This window comes from Aotus nancymaae, unplaced genomic scaffold, assembly GCF_030222135.1.
Source record: "Aotus nancymaae isolate 86718 unplaced genomic scaffold, 86718_ANA_hifiasm-v0.15.2.pri h1tg000003l, whole genome shotgun sequence".
NCBI classification, from domain to species: domain Eukaryota; kingdom Metazoa; phylum Chordata; class Mammalia; order Primates; family Aotidae; genus Aotus; species Aotus nancymaae.
Window position 1 is genome coordinate 17,085,225 of NW_026988414.1, and position 16,688 is coordinate 17,101,912.

At 39.5% G+C, this 16,688-nt stretch overlaps 1 pseudogene; it reads right to left on the reverse strand.

Moving 5' to 3' along the window:
• Positions 1–2,945: 2,945 nt before the first annotated feature.
• LOC105723665 (serine/threonine-protein kinase PRP4 homolog) lies at positions 2,946–5,893 on the reverse strand (annotated as a pseudogene).
• Between the last annotated feature and the right edge of the window lie 10,795 nt (positions 5,894–16,688).

The window sequence follows — 16,688 nt, forward strand, 5'->3', positions numbered from 1 at the left end:
AAGGCATGGAAGATGAAAGTACAGGCACATGTTAATTGACATGGCCAGGACATGGGGTGACTTTAAGGGAATAGCTAAAGAAAGCTGGTTTGGTCAAGAGCTGGTTTGGCATTTTTCTTAATTTGTAAAAAGAAGTAAGGAAGCCATGCAGAGTTCTTGCCGCCCCATTCATGTTTGATGATAGGGTGACCCTGATAGTTCTAAATATAGTGGACTGGCCTCTCTGCCTTGAGCTGATGGCCACAAAGACCTTCAGAAAAGAGTCATCCTAAGTGGTCTGAATCTCAGTAGGAACTGGATGGGCCGGTTGTGCTTGAGGTTCCTTCTGACTTGTAAAGGTTAAAGGCATAAAACTTTCTGTCTTGTTAATCATTCTACATACCCCAGAGTCAGTCACTCAACTGGAAAGATAAAAACCACAAATAGAATTTTTGGCAGAGCAGTATTGCATTGAATGAAGAACTGTTGCACAACACTCCTTCCTTACCCTCTCCTTCCTTACACAACATACACATTTTTATTTCCGGGGTTGGGGGAAGGTTAGGGGGAGGGAAGAGATTAAAATTGGAACAAGAAATGAAAGTGGGCTGCAAGAAAAAATATCTGAAATTTCTCAATCAAGAGTGAGAAGCATCTCCCAGTAAGGACCAAGCATCTGCAGAGCCTTCCCATCTATTTCTCTTGAGGTTCATTCCTGCGGTCAGAACCCAAAGAATAACCTCTCTTGCCCCTCTGCCTCTATCCTTTGACCGTCAATGATGTGCCAGGCACTGTGCCCAGCCAAGGATCTCTCCCGTAAGGACTCTGGGAAAATTCAGAGAAGAATTTCCAAAACCTCCAGTTGCAAACAGTGGTTAGGTTCCTAATCAGCACATTCACGATTAAAAAATGATGAATGATAATCAAATCTACCCTTTACTCAGCTCTTACTATATACCAAGCTCTCTGCTGGGTGGTCTGCAAGTTCTTCTCATTTAATCCTCACAACAATGCATCAGAGTCTATTATTATTGTCCCAACTTTAAGATTTAAAAAAACCTGAGGCTGGGAAATGTTAACCAGTTTATTCAAGGCTCGTGAGTGGCAGACCTAGGATAGCTGTCCCCTCCCCACCTCTGCTGCCTCCTCTCTCCTTCTCCGCTCCAATCTGTTTTCTGGTCTGACTGAGCAACTTGTATTTTCCTGAAGAGACCAGGCATTCACTTCCTCTGTGCCTTTGTTCAGGATATGGTTCTCACTCAGAGTCCTGCCCTTCTTCCCCTTGATTAGCTGACTGTCTCCATTATCTCTTACCCATCAACTCAACTGTAACATCCTTGAGGAAACCCTTCTAGACCTCAAAGGCTTCTGATGACATTACATTCAACGAAGGGATCCCCTTGTCCTTCTCTGAGTGTAACACAACCATCTTTATCTCTAGGTTTTTTGGACATGGTTTTCCTTCCTCTTAAAATGGTCTTCATTCACATGTGCACACATGCACACACATATGCATACATATACACATGCTTGTTCACATGCATGCACATAAACACCTCTTTCCTCTAACCCCACTCATCCTTCAGGTAGCATAGAAGTCACCAACTCTGAGGAGCCTGACCCGAACCATTCCCACAGCCCACCCCCGAAGATTGAGGTGACTCTGCTCCTCAGCCTTGCAGGACACAATGCTTCCTGTGAATCATACTTTTCACACTGATTTGTCATTGTTTCCACGACACAATTAAACTTCTTCAGGGGAGCAAATACCTCCTTATCTGCTGCCTCAGAACCAAGCATGTAACAAGTACTCAAGAAATATTTTTTGAATAAATGAATGCTTACCCTGCCTACTTCCGTCTTGTCTGTGCCCCTCAAATGGAAATAATTACGTGCCCCAGTGTCTTAACTTGGCTTTGGTTAATATTTTCATCGTAATCAGAGATTCCATGCTTCTATGACAAGAAATGAAGAATCCTGGAAGAATAAAAAGAAATTCTTGCCATAAGTGTTTTTGAGAATGAATTGTATTCAGGTAAGAATATTATTTTTCCAAAGGTAAGAAAAAACTTGAGGTTGAGAAGGGAAAGCATTAGTTAAGAGGAGAAAATATTTTACTGAAAATCAAGACTCTCATCCTGTATCCAATCATTATGAAAAGGAGTCATTCATTTGTAAGAAACTGTCACCTGATAAACTTTCTTCTTTTTGAGTGACTTTTATTTATTTAATTTAAAAGGTCTATATTCAGATAGGTCATTCCTACCTCTATTCCTACCTATGCCATCCCGTTCCCAAAGCCTCATATTGGTAAAAACTTATATAACTTCTTTAGTATCTGTCCAGTGTTTCTTTAGTGTAACTAAAAGCACAAATTTATTTGTTGAGCCCCACCCAACCTCTTGTTTTTTCTTTTCTCAACGTTTATTTTAGGTTTCGGGGGTATATGTGGAGATGTGTTACAGGTAAATTGTGTCACTGGTGTTTGGTGTATAAATGATTTCATCACCCAGGTAGTAAACATGGTACCCAATAGGTAATATCCCTCCTCAAGTAGGTCCCTGTGTGAATTTTTTCCCTTGTTCACAAAAGACTTTATTATCTAGTGGTGCATACTGAGAACATATAGAAATCTGCATGGCCCACATCACATGCAGTAGAACAATCTTCACTTTACAAGAAGTGAGTGTCAACTGTTACATGCAATAGCCAACACTTTAAAGTCACATTCTTAAAGAAAAACCTCATTTACAAAAGAAATAAAAAGAAACAATTACCACTTTTAAAAAGCAGCTGCTTTGTTCAAGAGTGGAAGGTGTATGCCTGTACCGAAAGACGACACGATCACAAATAATGGAAACAATGAACAAATGAAAAATATTTTTACCATAAAGCAGTACTTTCAAAATGACATACAAATAGTTAAAAATTTCATTTTGTTGTCTAACCTTTAAACATAAGGGCTGTCAGAATGAGGCCTCGACACTAGTAATTAGTAAATAAAAACTAGGCAGCATTTCTATGTCACTAGGAACACCTTTTTGAATCATCTTATTTGGCATCTTTCCTTTGAGATTCATCGTAAGCTTCAACGTATGGTTTTGCCAGGAAATAAAATTTTTCCAGTATAGAGTTCATATAAGGTGCAACCTACAGACCATGTATCTGTACCATAGTCACAGATTTTAACCATCATGATTTCAGGAGCATGATAAACTCTACTGACAAGATCCTCTGTAATGTCATTATCCACAGCATGTGAAGCCAACCCCAAATCGCAAAGCTTTAAAATAGTTTTTGATGATTAACCAGAATATATTATCCGGCTTGATATCTGCCTGTAGGATATCGCGTCTTTTAAGGAATTTCAATGCCGGGAAAAACTGCTGACTACAGGATCTTACAGCTCGAATATGAAGACCAACATCTTTACCATATTTTTCCTTAACACATCTCGTAAGTTCATACCGAGAGGCTCGAATATGAGACAGAGATGTTGTTTGTGACAGAAGCGCCTGAGGAGTCGCAGACCATGAAGTTCGTCATCAGGATCAGCATCAAGTTTTTTCAAGAACTCTAGTTCTTTTAAACCGGTCTTTTGCATGAGCTCATTATTTCTGATGATCTTTGCAGCCACTTCTTGGTTGGCTTTTGTTTTCTCTCTGGCTCATACAACATTACTGAATATACCTTGCCTAGCGTAGCCATACACATTGTGACATCTAGGACTTCACCTATGTTCACATGGTAATAGCCTTCTGCATCAGTCCAGTTATCTCTGAGGTTGGGATTCTCTTTGAAAACTTATCCATTGCCAGCAGCCAGAAGACAAGCACTATCAAAATATGCAGCAAACTCAGTATCAGATTCTGTAAAACATATCAGGTGCCAACAACTTGTGAGATGAACCATTATTCTGTTCAACTGTCATTAGATTATGCTTGGCTTTCACTGAGGCCTCAAATGTATCAACATTTTCCCATTCATACTCTTTAACATCAGCAGCTACTCACTCCAGAATGTCATCTGGAGAAGGTAATCATGTTCTTGTACTACTCTGGGGGCTGCTTGGTTCAGATGGTACAGACGTATTGCTGTCTTCAGCAAGATCCTTCTTGATATTTCTGAACAATTGCCTGCTTTTGGATTCTTCTCTATTCTATTAGGGCTTCTTCATCTTCTTCCTCCACATCAAAATCTTCAAGGTTATCAACAGATGAAGATTCCTACTCAACTTTTATTCCTTCAGAAAGACTTCCTTTAAATTTATCTTCCTTTACTCTGCTTCTGCTCCTTCATCTACAACCACCCCATGATCGAGACCACCTTCTCAAGTGTGATCTGCTCCTCTGACCTCTGTCCCTTTTCCAAGGAGACCTGCTTCTTCTTCTTGGAGACCTAATTTTTGTGCTATATCTGAGTGGGGAACAAGACCTCCTTTTAATGAGAGACCTTCTTCAGGTTGGAGACCACCTATTGATGGGGCTGGCATCTTTTGATCTCTTACATCTATTTATGATATCATTTTGAGGTTGTATTCTTGGAGAAGAAAGTCATCTTCTCTCTGGTTCTCTTTGTTTCCTTTCTAAGGATCGGCTCTTGGTTCTTCTACAAGGAGACAGTGTTCGAGTGGGAGATTTGCTCTGCTGAGATCTTCTATCATTTAGAAGTGGAGACCTACTTCTTCTTGATTTATCACGGGATTTTAGAGGCAAACTTCTTCTTTTAGGACTACCACCATTTCTTCTACTGGGTGACCTATTTCTTGTTTCAGATGAAGCATCTTTAGAGGAATATTTAATTGGCTTCTTTTCTTTATCAGCTTCAGACTGCTTTTTCTCTTTATGGACCATGACCTTCTGTCTTTGGATTTATCTCTTAAATCAACTGGGGATGTGGATTTTTTGCCTTGATCATGACTTCTACTTTAATTTATAATTGGGAATTTTTCCTATCTTTTGATTTACTTTTATCTTCAGTTTTAATCATCAGTAGGAGATCTGGCCTTACCAATCTTCTCTTAAGATTACCTTCTAAGGGTAGGGAATTCTAATTTTCTTGCTTGATCTTGAGACTTACTTCTTTTGATGGGCTTTTAGACTTTTTTTTCTCTCCTTTGACTTGCTCCTAGTTGTTATCAGACCTATATCTAGTCCATTCTTTGGATCTGCTTTTACTTTATTTTTTTGTAGTATTTTTATTGTCCATAAGTTCAAATTTCCCTTTGTACCTGAAGATCTAGTACTAGACCTATTTCCATGTCTTGCATTTTCATGAGTCTCCCCCTTCTTCAGAACTAGACTCGTAATCTTGTAAAAAGAGCCCCATACCAGATTGGACCTTTCCTTCTAATAACTCCTTATCAAGTTCAGCCTTAATCAAGGCTCTCTGTTTTTCCAAGTCTTCTAGCAAAGCTAAGCCATCAAGTTTAGTTATTTTTGCTGGAGACATACCCTCCTTATCAGAAGCATCAATAACCGCTTTTCTTTTGTTTCTTACGTTTATGCTTATGTATTTTATCCTTTTCGTCTGAGGAATGTTTATGTTTCTTATATTTACTTCTATGTTTATACTTTTTTTGTAATGAATGTCCTTATTTTGAGATTGGTCGTCTGATACTTCTTCATTTTCTTCATGTATACTCTTTTCAGAATTATCAGCATCTTCCATCTCTGTTTCTACAGTGACTGGGTCTCCATGGCAGCCATCTTGAACTTCCTGATTCCTCTGCCGCGGTGGTGGCCACTCCCGGGATAGTGAAAGGCAGTGGAAGTGGAAGAAGAAGGAAAAGAGCTGCCTTGCATGTGCCTATTGTTCCCTTCTTTGTGTTCATGTGTACTCAATATTTAGCTCCCACTTAGGAGTGAGAACTGGCAGTATTTGGTTTTCTGTTCTGCATTAATTCACTTAGAATCATAGCTTCCAGCTGCATCCATGTTGCTGTAAAGAACATGATTTTGTTTTTTTACAGCTCCGTAGTATTCTATGGTGTATATATACTACATTTTCTTTATCCAGTCTACCATCGATGGACATCTGGGTTGAGCCCATGTCTTTGCTATTGTGAATAGTATTGCAATAAACATATGGATGCATATGTCTTTTTGGTATAATGATTTATTTTCCTTTGGGTATATACCCAGTAATAGGATTGTGGGTCAAATACTATTTCTTAGTTCTTTGAGAAATCTCCAAATTGCTTTCCACAGTGGCTGAATTAATTTACATCCACACCAGCAGTGTATACGTGTTCCCTTTTCTTTGCAACCTTGCTAACATCTGTTGTTTCTTGACTTTGTAATACCATTCTGACCAGTGTGAGATGGTATCTCATTGTGGTTTTGATTTGCATTTCTCTAATGATCAATGTTGTTGAGCATTTTTTCATATACTTCTTGCCACATGTTTGTCTTCTTTTGAGAAGTGTCTGTTCATGTCCTTTGCCCGTTTTTTAAGAGGTTGTTTGTTTTTCACTTGTTGATTTTAAGTTTCTTATAAACTCTGGATATTAGACCTTTGTCAGATGCATACTCCCATTCTGTAGGTTGGCTATTTTGTTGATAGTTTCTTTTAGCATGCAGAAGCTCTTTAGTTTAATTCAATCTCACTAGTCTATATTTGTTTTTGTTGCACTTGCCTTTGGAGACTTTGTCATGAAAACTTTGTTAAAGCCTATTTTCAGATTGGTAATGTTTAGGTTTTCTTCTAGGGTCTTTATAATTTTTGGTCTTACATTTAAGTCTCTAATCCATTTTAAGTTGATTTGTATATATGGTAAAAGGAAAGGACTTAGTTTCAATCTTTTGCATATGGCTAGCCAGTTATCACAGCACCATTTAATCAATAGGGAGGACTTTCCTCATTGCTTGTTATTGCCAGCTTTGTCAAAGATCAGATGGTTGTAGATGTGTGGCTTTACTTCTGGGTTCTCTAACCTGTTTTATTCATCTATGTGTCTTGTTTTGTACCAGTTCCATGCTGTTTTGCTTAGTGTAACCTTGTAGTATAAAGTCAGGTAGTATGACGCCTCCAGCTTTATTCTTGTTGCTTAGGATTGCTTTGACTATTCAGGCTTTTTTCATTCATATGAATTTTAGAATATTTTTGGAATTATGTGAAAAATGACTTTGGTAGTTTGATACAAATAGCATTGAATCTGTAAATTGCTTTAGGATGTATGATTATCTTAACAGTATTGATTCTTCCTATTGATGAGCACAAACTGTTTCTTCATTTGTTTGTGTCATCTCTGATTTCTTTCGGCAGTGTTATGTAATTCTTGTAGGATATTTCACTTCCTTTTAGCTGTATTCCTAGGTATCTTATTCTTTTGTGGCTATTGTGAATGGAAATGCATTCCTGATTTGACCCTCAGGTTGGACATTATTTGTGTATTGAAATGATTCTGATTTTTGTGCATTGATTTTGTATACTGAAACTTCACTGAAGTTATTTATCAGTTCTAGAAGCCTTTGAGCAGAGACTATAGGGTTTTGTAGGTATAATAGCATGTGAAAAGAGAAATAGTTTGACTTCCTCTCTTCCTATTTGGATGACTTTTATTTCTTTCTCTTGCCTGATTTCTCTAACTGAGACTTTCAGTATTATGTAAATAGGAATGGTGAAAGTCGGCATTCTTGTCTTGTTCTAGCTCTCAAGGAGAATGCTTTCAGTTTTTGCCTTTTCAGTATGATGCCGACTGTGGGTTTGGCATAGATGGCACCTATTATTCCGAGGTATGTTTCTTTCATTTTCAGTTTGTTGAGGGATTTTAGAATGAAGAGATGTTGAATTTTATCAAAAGCCTTTTCTATATTTATTGAGATCATCATATGCTTTTTGTTTTTAGTCTTGTTTATATAATGAATCACATTTAATGATTTGCATATGTTAAACCAAACTTGCATCCCAAGAATAAAGCCTACTTGATTGTGGCGAATTAGCTTTCTGATGTGCTTCTAGATTTGGTTTTCTAGTATTTTGTTGAAGATTTCTGCATCTATAATCATCAGGAATCGTGGTCTGAAGTTTCCTTTTCTTTTCTTGTCTTTTCTCTGCCATATTTTGGTATCTGAATGATGCTGGCCTCAGAGAATGAGTTATAGAGGAGTCCCTCCTCTTCAACTTTTTGTATTAATTTCAGTAGGATTGATACTAGTTCTTTTTTGTACATCTAGTAGAATTTGACTGTGAATCCATCTAGTCCAAGACTTTTTCTGGCTGATAGCTTTTTTTTTTAATTACTGATTTCATTTCAGAACTCATTATTGGTCTTTTCAGAATTTCAATTTCCTCCTGGTTCAATCTTGGAAGGTTGTGTGTTTCCAGGAATTTACCCATTTCTTCTAGATTTTCTGGTTTGCGTACATAGAAGTGTTTGTAGTCTCTGAAGGTTTTGTGGGGTTTTTTGTTTGTTCTTGTATTTCTGTGGGGTCAATGATAATGTCACATTTGTCATTTCTGATTGTGCTTATTTGGATCTTCTCTTTTTCTTTATTAATTAGCTATCTTTCAATCTTATTTATTCTTTTGAAGAATGAACTTTTGGTTTCATTGATCTTTTATACTAACTTCACATCTTAATTTTATTGAGTTCATTTCTGATTTTGGTTATTTTATTTCTTCTGCTAGCTTTGGGGTTGGTTTGCTTTTGTTTTTCTAGTTCCTCTAGTTGTAATGTTAGGTTGTTAATTTGAGATCTTTCTAACTTCTTGATGAAAGCATTTAGTGCTATAAACTTTCCACTTAACACTGCTTTAGCTATGTCCCAGAAATTCTGGTATGATTTATCTTTGTTTTTATTAGTTTCAAATAACTTTTTTATTTCTGCCTTAATTTCATTATTTGCCCAAAAGTCATTCAGGAGCAGATTGTTTAATTTCCATATAATTATATGGTTTTGAGAGAGCTTCTTGGTATTAATTTCTATTTTTATTGCATTGTGGTCCAGGAGTGTGGTTGGTATAATTTTGGTTGTTTTGAATTTGTTGAGAATTGCTTTATGGCCAAGTATATGGTCACTTGTAGAGTATTTGTCAAGAGCAGATTAGAAGAATTTATACTCTGTTGTTTTTAGGTGGAGTATTCTGTAGATGTCTGCTAGGTCCATTTGGTTAATTGTCAAATTTAGGTCCCAAATACATTTGTTAGTTTTCCTTCTTGATGATCTGCCTAACATTGTCAGTAGGATATTGAAGTCTTCCTCTATTATTGTGTGCTTAAGTCTCTTCATAGGCCTCTAAGAACTTGTTTGATGAATCTGGGTGCTTCATTCTTGGGCACATATATATTTAGGATAGTTAAGTCTTCTTGTTAAATTGAACCCTTTGTCATTATATAATGCTCTTTTTTGTCCTTTTGGATCCTTGTTGGTTTAAAATCTATTTTGTCTGAAATAAGAATAGTACTCCATGCTCCCTTCTGTTTTCCTTTTGCTTGATCTTTCTTCATCCCTTTAATTTGAGCCTCTGGGTATCATTGCATGTGAGATGGGTCTCTTGAAGACAGTGTACAGTTGGGTGTTGCTTCTTTATCCAACTTGCTACCGTGTGGGGTATTTAGCCTATTTACCTTCAAGGTCAATATTGATATGCGATCATTTGATCTTGTCATCATATTGTTAGCTGGTTGCTATGTAGAGTTGGTTGTGTAATTAAGTTGTAGTGTCAGTGGGCTATGTACTTAAGTATGTTTTTGTAGTGGCAGGTAATGGTCTTTTGTTTCCATGTTTAGCACTCTCCTAAGGCTCTTATAAGGCAGGTCTGGTGGTAATAAATTCCTTTAGCATTTGCTTGTCTGAAAAGGATTTTATATCTCCTTCACTTATGAAGCTTAGTTTGGCTAGATATGAAATATTTGGTCAGAATGTCTTTTCTTTAAGGATGCTGAATAGTCTCGCAATCTATTCTGGCTTGTACAGTTTATGTTGAAAGGTCTACTGTTAGCCTGATGGGGTTTTCTTTGTATGTGATCTGCTCCTCTTTCCAGCTGCCTTTAAGGTTTTTTCCTTCACATTGACCTTGGAGAATCTGACGACTATGTGTCTTGGAGATGATTGTCTTGTATAGTATCTTGCAGGCATTCTGTAAATTCCCTGAGGTGTGTTGACCTCTCTAGCAAGGTTGGAGACATTTTCATGGACAGTATTCTCAAATATATTTTCTAAGTTGCTTGCTCTCTCTCCATCTCTTTCAGAAATGCCAATGAGTTGTAGATTTGCTCTTTCCATAATCCCATATTTCTCAAAGGTTTTGATTTGTTTTAATTCATTTTTCCTTATTTTTGAGTGCCTGCATTGATTCAAAGGAACAGTCTTTGAGCTCTGAGATTATTTCCTCAACTTGCTCTATTCTGTTATGAATGTTTCCAGTTACATTATGAAATTCCTGTAATGGATTTTTAATTTTTGGAAATTCAGTTTGGTTCTTTCTTAAAGTCTCTTTGTCATGTTTCGACTGTTGGATTCTTTTACTTGGATTCAGTTTCAACCTTTTCCTCTATCTCATTGAGCTTCCTTGTTATCCAGAATCTGAATTCTGTGTTTGTTATTCAGCAATTTCACTCTGGTTAAGAACCATTGTTGGAGAGTCAGTGCAGTCATTTGGAGGTAAGAAGCCACTGGCTTTTATAATTGCCATAATTCTTGCACTAGTTCTTTCTCATCTGTATGGGCTGATGTTCCTTTAACCCTTGAAGTTTCTGTCCTTTGGGTGGGGCTTTTGCTTGTATATTCTTTGAGGTCCTTAAGGGTTTTACTGTGGCATGAGTTGGGTCTAATCAATTGGCTTCATATCTGGATGCTTTCGGGAGGCCAAGGCTCAGCTGAACACTCCTGAGCTGCATGCTCTAACCCTGAGGAGCTGGAATCAGGCCTGCAGCTTTGCTCTCTGGCCACTCTAAGTCAAGCACCTGTTGCATTGGAGAGACTGAGGTGTTCCCAATGTGCTAGCAACAACACTCAGATAAAGGCTGCCAGCAAAAGTGTTGTGACAGGGCGGTGGTGGGTGCACAAGAGAATACACTGTCACAGGGGAGCCATGGGCAGCAGAGTAGCAGGGAGCTGCCAGCAAGTGCACACCAACAGGGCAGCAGGAGGCCATAGGTGAGTGTACACCAACAGGGCAGCAGGGGGACTACATATGTGTGCATGCTGGCTGGGCAGTAGTGGGGCTGTGGCAACATGGCTGGGAAGAGTCTACAGGGAGGTGTGTACTAGTGGGAGTCTCTACAAAAGTGCTCCAGTGGGAAGGTGGGGACTCCCAGTGAAAGAGCTATAGTGATGGCTGCTGGCAAGCATTTCAGTGGGGCAGCTGAGGCTGTGCTGCAAGTGGGCATGGCCAGGCAGGGACCCTGGGAGAGGCTGGCAAATGGGGCATTCATTTGAGATTGGCCCCAGCCCACAGGAAAGATAGCCCTGCTCTCTCCAGATCCAGCAGCTAACAAAAACTAAAGCCACCTAGAGGAATATGAATGCCCATGGGATGGGTGCCTATGGCTTAGGATGAATGTTCGTGGCTGAGCTCCACTGCAGCCTTTCCCATGCCAAACACTCTGGCTCCACACAGACAGCAGTTCTGTCTCTGCTAACTCTCTGGACAGTTCTCCCTGCCAACTCAAATGTCTGCAGGTGTTGTGGGGTCTCTTGTAGCTAAGATCCTGAGGTCTGTGGCATGAGTGGAGCTCTTCATACCTATTTCATTTACCCTTTCCCTAGGAGCCCCTTGGGGCCAAGAACAAGCTTTAGTACTCAGCAACCCTGAGCAGGTTTCCCAGCTTTCTCTCCTTTCAGCCCCAGGGTTTGCATCTTCTCTGTATCCATTCTCAATGTCTTCTTTTCAAAGATGTGTTTGGAGTATGCCAGTCTACTTGATGGTCTGGTTGATCTTGGCAGGAGAAGCTCTTCCTGTCTGTGTCTAGTTGGCCATCTTGGCTCTTCTCGCTGAAATACTTCAACGGCAATGGTTCATATTTGATATAATCTTTACCTTGAAACCAGGATGCTTTCTTTTTTGTTTGCATTGGGAAATTGCATTTACTGCCTGCTGTGGTTTCAATAGGCTCTCCAAAGTTCGTATGTTGAAAACGTCATTCCTAAATCAACAGTGTTAAGAGGTGGAACATTTGAAAGGTGATTAGGTCATGAGGGCTCTGCCTCATTCATGGATTAGGGCTGTTATCATGAGAGTGATTCCTTATAAGCAGATGTGTTCAGCCCCCATCCCTCTTTCTCTTGTCTTCATCACATGATGCTACAAGAAGGCCCTTACCAGATGCCAGCACCTTGATCTTAGACTTTCTAGCCTCAAGAAATGTGAGGAAATTAATCTCTTTCCTTGACAAATTACTTAGTTTTGAGTATTCTACACAGAATAGTAGCACAGAACAGACTAAGAACTCACCTTATATTTGTTATGAGAAATTAAACTTATTTATCATGCTTATAATTGTTCACCCATTGACTTAAAATCTCATACATTAAATACATGTTCATTTAATTCAAGTAACAACTAAAATGGTACAGCATCCCTTGGGATTAGGAGAATATATTTGTAAGTTTAGCCTCCATTATATAGTTTATAAAATTAAATAGATTTCTATATAAGATTCATTTTTAAAATCCAATTTAAGTGAACATCAACAATGATAAGTCATGTTAATAGCATGTACCCTTGACATGATATACTAAAAATGAGCCTCTGTGGTCTTCACCCCAAAAACTGATAACTCCAGTTTAATGAGAAAAATATCAAACTCCAATTTAGGGAATTTTACAAATTACCTGAAGTGTATGCCTCAAAACTGTCAAGGTCATTGGAAAAAAAAAAGGTCTGACAAACAGTCACAATCAAGAGGAGCCTACATGACATGACAATTAAATGTAATATGATATTCTGGATGGGATCTTGGAACAGAGAAAGGATATTAGGTTAAAACTGTGGAAATCTGAATGCAATTTAGGTCTTCCTCACTATCCTAGTTGAATCAGTCTAGTTCAACCCAATAATCAGCCTGCTCCTAGACATGTGACAAAGTTTATCCAAGATGAACATAGCTACCTAACTGACTCATAGCTGTTCACCAACACATGAGCAAGCCCAGCCAAGAACAAGTCCAGTCCAGATCATCTGAATCCCACTGACTCCTAAGTTAGATAACTATTCTGTGGTTGGTTTTTACACAGAATTTTTGTGGCAATCTACAGTGGGTACAACACCCAACTAAAACACAATTATTGGTACATCATATCAAGAAAAAGATAAGTTGGTGAAGAAGAAAGATGAGGGGGAAAATTCCAGGAGATATGGAGGTTTATGTACTCCAAAAATCTAATATACTCACTAAACTCTAGTACAGTGATTAAGCATGTTGGGCTCTGGCATAAGACTACTTGGGTTCAACTCACCACCAACTACTTGATTGTATGACCGTGAGCAAGTGACCTGAACAACTCCTTTATATGTAAAATGGTGATAACAATAGTACACATCTCCTATGTACAGAATTATAAAGTTCAAAAGAGTTGTAAGTATACATTTATTACCACAGTGTCTGGTACATACAGTGCATAGTAAATGTTATCTAGCAGTAGTGATCGTAGTAGAGTAGTAAAGTACTAGTGGGATTCTCAAGTTAATCTGTCTTCCCAGAATGTCCTTCCCACCCTTCTTCACCTGAACAATTTCTAATCCTCTTTTAAGACTCTTGTTATCTCCCTCAAGGAAAATTTCCTTTATATCTTTCATTTAGATTTACATAGAACCCAGTATCTTTCCCTTTCCCTGTAGCTTGGGGCATAATTTTGAAATGTTCTTTGTATGTAGTTGCCTTTTCCTCTAGACTTTAAGTTTCTTGAGGATACATTCCATACCTTGTTCTCTTTGTAAGCCAAATATGAACCTCATGCTGAGCATATGCCCCTTAAGATCTAGATGAGATTTAAAAAAAATGAACAGCTAAAGAAAATATGATCAAGGAGCCAAGATGGCAATTAGAAGCAGCTGCAGTACATGGCACTAATGGAGAAGAATAAAAGCAGCAAGTGAATTCAGCACCGAGATATCCAGGTTCTTGTATTGGGACTGACTAAGCAAACAACTCAACCCACAGAATATGAAGAAAACCAGGCTGCAGCAATGGCCAACCCAGGAGCTGCATTCAGCCAAAGGAACCCCAACCTCCAACCAAGAGAAGCAGTGAGCAATTGTGTGACCATGCCTGGGAAGCCACAATTCTCACATGGAACATTGCAACCCAAGAATCAGAAGATCCCCTCATGAGCCCATGCCACCAGAGCCTTAGGTCTGATACACAGAGATGTGTGGAATCTCGGTAAAGCAGCTGCTCTGGCACACATAGAGACCTAGGAGTTTTAAGGGGATCCCCAGCAAGGCAGGATATCTATTCTTACCCCTAGGAAGGGAGCTTAATCCAGGGAGCCAAGCAGCATCATTCTACAGGCCCCCCTTCCACAGCACCTCATACTGGCTTGGAATTTCAGCCAGCCAACAGCAATAGGCTGGAGTCTGTCTGAGACAGGACCAAGTTCCTGGGGGGAGGGGAAGTCCATCTCTGTGGTTCAATCAACTCAGCCATTCCAGCTTCCTGGCTTTGGAGAATCCAAACAGTCTGGACTAGGAAGGATCCCTCCCATGAAACAGCACAATTGTTTTGCCAGATCATGGCTAGACTACTTCTTTAAACAAATCCACTACTTCTTTAAACAAATCCCAATCCATTTATCCTCACTGGGTGGGACCTCCCTATGAGGGTTTCAGCCACTCCAGCCAGGGTTATACAGACCCAGCTCTGATCTCTTCCTGGGATGAGTTCCCAGGGGAGGGGCAGCCACCATCTCTGTGGTTCGTCAGCTCAGCCATTCCTGCCTGCCAACTTTGGAGAGTTGAAATGGTCCAGACGAGGAAGGGTCCCCGCACTGCAGCATAACTGCTCTACCAAAAAGCAGCCAGACTGCTTCTTTAAGTGGATTCCCTGATCCTGTTTCTCCTGACTGGATGAGACCTCCCAACAGGGTTCTCCAGCCACCTCCTACAGGCACATTCAGGCTGGCAACGGGTCAGTACCACCCTAGGACAGGGCTTCCAGAGAAAAAAGCAGGCTGCCATCATTGCTGTTTCACAGCCTTCACTGATGACACCTCCAAGTACGAAAAACACTAAGGCAACTAGAGTCTGTAGCGGATCCCCAGCAAACCATAGCCATCCTACAGAAGAGTGGCCTGATTGTGAAAAGAAAAAACAAACGAACAGAAAACAATAACATCACAAAAATGACTCCACAAAAACCCCATTCAAAGGTCAGCAACCTCAAAAATCTAAGTTGGATAAGGCCACAAATATGTGAAATATTCAATACAAAAATGCGGAAAACTCAAAAAGCCAGAGTACCTCTTCTCTGCCACATGACCACAACACCTCTCCAGCAAGAGCACAGAACTGAGCTGAGGCTAAGATGGCTGAATGGACAGAAGTAACTTCAAAAGGTGGGTAATAATGAACTTCACTGAGCTAAAGAAGCATGTTGTAACTCTGTGCAAAGAAGTTAAGCATCGTGATCAAACAATACAGGAGCTGATAGCCAGAATAGCCAGTTTAGAGAGGAACATAACTGATTTGATGGAGCTGAAAAACACAACAAGATAATTTCACAGTGTAATCACCAGTATCGATAGCAGAATAGACCAAGCAGAGGAAAGAATCTCAGAGCCTGAGACTATCTTTCTGAAATAAAACAAGCAGACAATAGAGAAAAAAGAATGAAAAGGAATGAGCAAACCCTCTGAGAAATATGGGATTATATAAAGACACTGAACCTACAACCAACTGGCATACCTGAAAGAGATGGGGAGAATGGAATTAAATTGGAAAGCATACTTCAGAATATCATCCTGAATATCACCCCCAATGTAGCAAGACAGTCCAACATTCAAATTCAGGAAATGCAGAGAACCCCAGTAAGATACTACACAAGAAGCTCAACCTCAAGACACATAATCATCAGGTTCTCCAAGGTTGAAATGACAGAAAAATTGTTAAGGGTAGCCAGAGAGAAAGACCAGGTCACCTAAAAAGAAAAGCCCATCAGATTAACAGCAGTCTTCTCAGCAGAAATCCTATAATCCAGAAGAGATTGGGGGCCAAAATTCAACATTATTTTAAAAAGGAATTTTCACTTCTGGGCAAGATGGCAGAATAGGAACAGCTCTGGTCTGTAGCTCCCAGCAAGATCAATGCAAGAAGGCAAGTGATTTCAGCATTTCCAACTGAGATACACAGCTCATCTCATTGGGACTGGTTAGACAGTGGTTGCAGCCCATGGAAGGCAAGCCAAAGCAGGGTGGGGTGTCTCCTCACCCAGGAAGTACAAGGGGTCAGAGAACTTGCTCCCCTAGCCAAGGGAAGCCATGAGGGACTGTGCTGTGAAGGACATGGATGAAGCTAGAAACCATCATTCTTGGCAAACTAATACAAGAACAGAAAACCAAACACTGCATTTTCTCACTCATAAGTGGGAGTTGAACAATGAGAACAAATGAACACAAGGAGGGGAACATCACACACTAGGGCTTGTTGGGGGGTGGGGGGCTAAGGGAGGGATAGCATTAGGAGAAATACCTAACGTAAATGACGGGTTGATGGGTGCAGCAAACCACCATGGCACATGTTATACCTATGTAACAAACCTGCACATTC